Genomic DNA, 3,061 nt, shown 5'->3' on the forward strand with positions numbered 1-3,061 from the left:
ATTCTACCCTACCCTAACCTTACCTGCCCTACACTAATCTATTCAATTTGATTAGACACATTTCAACGCGATTCAACATGATTCGTCTTGATTCACCTCAAATTTGGTCGATTTGGCTGTATTCAGCTCTGTTCGGCTCTTCTCAGCTCTATTCAACTCTGTTTGACTCTATTCTACTCTTCTCTACTCTACTCTCCTTAATTCTATTCTTTCTATTGTGTTCTGTTCTATTCTAGCCTCTCCTACCGTACACTCCTCTACTCTAATCTATTTGATTCAATTCAAAGCATTTCGACGTGATTCCATGCAATTAGGCTTGAACTGACTCGATTTAGCTCTATTTGGCTTGAAACGGGTCAATTTGACTCGATTCTGTTCAATTCAGCATAATTAGGTTAAATTTGGTTCGATTTGAACTTATTTGGCCCTGTTCGGCTCTATTCAGCTCTTTTCTACTTTATTCGTCTCTATATGGCTCCATTCGATCCCATTCCACACCATTCTACTCCGTTCTACTCCATTCTACACTATTCTATTCTGTTCTACCCTACCCTACCCTACTCTAATCTATTCTAATTGATTTGATTCGATTCATCGCGATTTGTTCCATTTCCTTTCCATTCGACTCAATTCAGCTCGAATTGGATCTATTCATCTATATTCTGCACTACTCGACTCTGACTATTCTACTCTACTCAACTCTACTCCATTCTACTCTTTGTATTCTCTTCTGTTCTATTCTATTCTACTGTCCCCTACCCTACCAAATCCCACCCTAACCTACCCTCCAACCCACCTAATCTATTCTAATCTATTCAATTTAGTTTGATTCGGTTCAATTCGACACCATTCCACCTGATTTGACACAATTCGATGGGATTCGATGAGATTCCACAAGATTTGACGGGTTTTGGTGGGATTCGATGGGAATTGATGGAATCTGATGAGATTCGATGCAATAGGATGTGGTTAGGTTAGGTGCGATTTGGTTCGATTTTGCTCGGTTCATTTTGTCTCTATTCGGCTCGTTTTAGCTCCATTTGGCTGCATTCAGCTCGAATCTGGTCGATTCAACTCAATTTGGCTTGATTCAGCTCGATTCGCTTCGATTCGGCCCTATTTGGCTCTATTCAACTCTTTTCTACTCTATTCATCTCTGACTCCATTCAACTCCATTCCACACCATTCTACTCCATTCTATTCTACAGAACCCTACCCCACCCTACCCTATCCTAATCTATTCTGTTCTTTTCTCTTCTATCGTATTCTATTTTCTCTATTCCATCCTATGCTATTCTACCATGCCCTACACTAAACTAACCTACCCCGACCTATGCTGTTCTATTTTATTCTATTCCACCCTATGCTACCCTACCCTATGCTACCCCACTGTACCGTACCCTACTACTTAAGGGTACTAGTTAAGTGTACTACTTTGGGGAAGGGTACTACTTAAGGCAAGGGTACTAGTTCAGGCTACTAGTTAAGGCCAGGGTACTAGTTAAGGTAAGGATATTAGTTAAGGGTACTAGCCAAGGCCAGGATACTAGTTCAGGGTACTAGTTAATACACGGGTACTTGTTAAGGGTACTGGTTCAGGCAAGGGTACTAGTTAAGGAAAGGGTACTACTTCAGAGTAGTAATTCAGGGTACTTGTCAAGGAAAGGGTACTATACAAGAAAAGGGTACTACACAAGACTAGTTGTCTAGGCTACTGATCTATGCCACTAGTTTAGCTGACTAGTCCAGCTTACTAGTCTAGGCTACTACTCTAGTCTTCTCTTGTCTACTGTACTGTGGTCTACCTTTGTCTACCCTAGTCTACCCTGTCATACCCTACCCTACCCTATTCTAATCGATTCGATTTGATTCAATTCAAAGCATTTCGATGTCATTGGACGAATCAGCTTGATTCGGCTATATTCGGCACCATCAGCTCAATTCAGCTCGATTCTGCTCGTTTCGACTCAATTCGGCTCGATTCACACTTATTCCGCCCTATTTGGCTCGATTCCACTCTTTTCTACTCTATTTGTCTCTATTTGACTCCATTCTACTCCATTCTACACCATTCTACTCTGTTCTGTTCTACCCTACCTGCTCTACTCTCTTCTAATCGATTCAATTTGACCCAATTCGAAGCAATTCAACGTGATTCATCTCGTTTTGTTTCCATTTGGCTCAATTCGGCTAGAAATGGCTCTATTCGGCTATATCCTGCACTATTTGATTCTATTCAACTCTGTTTGACTCAATTCTCCTCTATTCTATTCTACGCTACTCTTCCCTACTTTGCTCTACTCTACTGTCCTATATTCTTTCTATTCTGTTCTACCGTGTTCAATTCTATTCTACTCTATTCTATCCTACCCTACTCTAATCTATTCTACTGGATTCGATTCCATGCATTTCGATGCGATTCAGCTCAAATCGGCACCATTCCACTCCATTCATCCCCATTCGGCTCAAATCGGTTCGATTCAGCTCTAATTGGCTCCATTCAGCTCTAGTCGGCTCTATTCGTTTCTAACAGGCTTTATTCAGCTCTATTAGACTCTACTCAACTCTATTATCTCTTTTCAACTCCTTTCTACTCCATTTGACTCCATCCTACACCATCCTACTCCATCCTACTCTATTCTGTTGTATTGTACTCTACCCTACTCTATTCTAATCGATTGGATTTGATTTGACTTGAATCAATGGGATTCAATGCAATTCGACGGGATTCGACGCGATATGGCATGATTCTGTGGAATTTTGGCGCGATATGATATGTCTTGATTTCTATCAATTCGGCTCTTTTTGGCTCTATTTGGCTGATTTTGGGCTCTATTCAGCAATATTCTACTCTACTCTTCTATACTGTACTCGATCCTATTCTATTCTTTCAGTTCTGTTCTATTCTGTTCTGTTCTACTGCATTCTATTCTACCCTACCCTACCCTAACTTACCCTACTGTAACCTGTTCGATTCCATTCAACACACTTGAACGCGATTTGACCTGATTTGGGTCGTATAGGCTCGATTCAGCTCCTTTCCGCCCCATTAGACTCGATT

This window comes from Elephas maximus, unplaced genomic scaffold (genome assembly GCF_024166365.1).
Source record: "Elephas maximus indicus isolate mEleMax1 unplaced genomic scaffold, mEleMax1 primary haplotype scaffold_76, whole genome shotgun sequence".
In the NCBI taxonomy this organism is placed as follows: Eukaryota; Metazoa; Chordata; class Mammalia; order Proboscidea; family Elephantidae; genus Elephas; species Elephas maximus.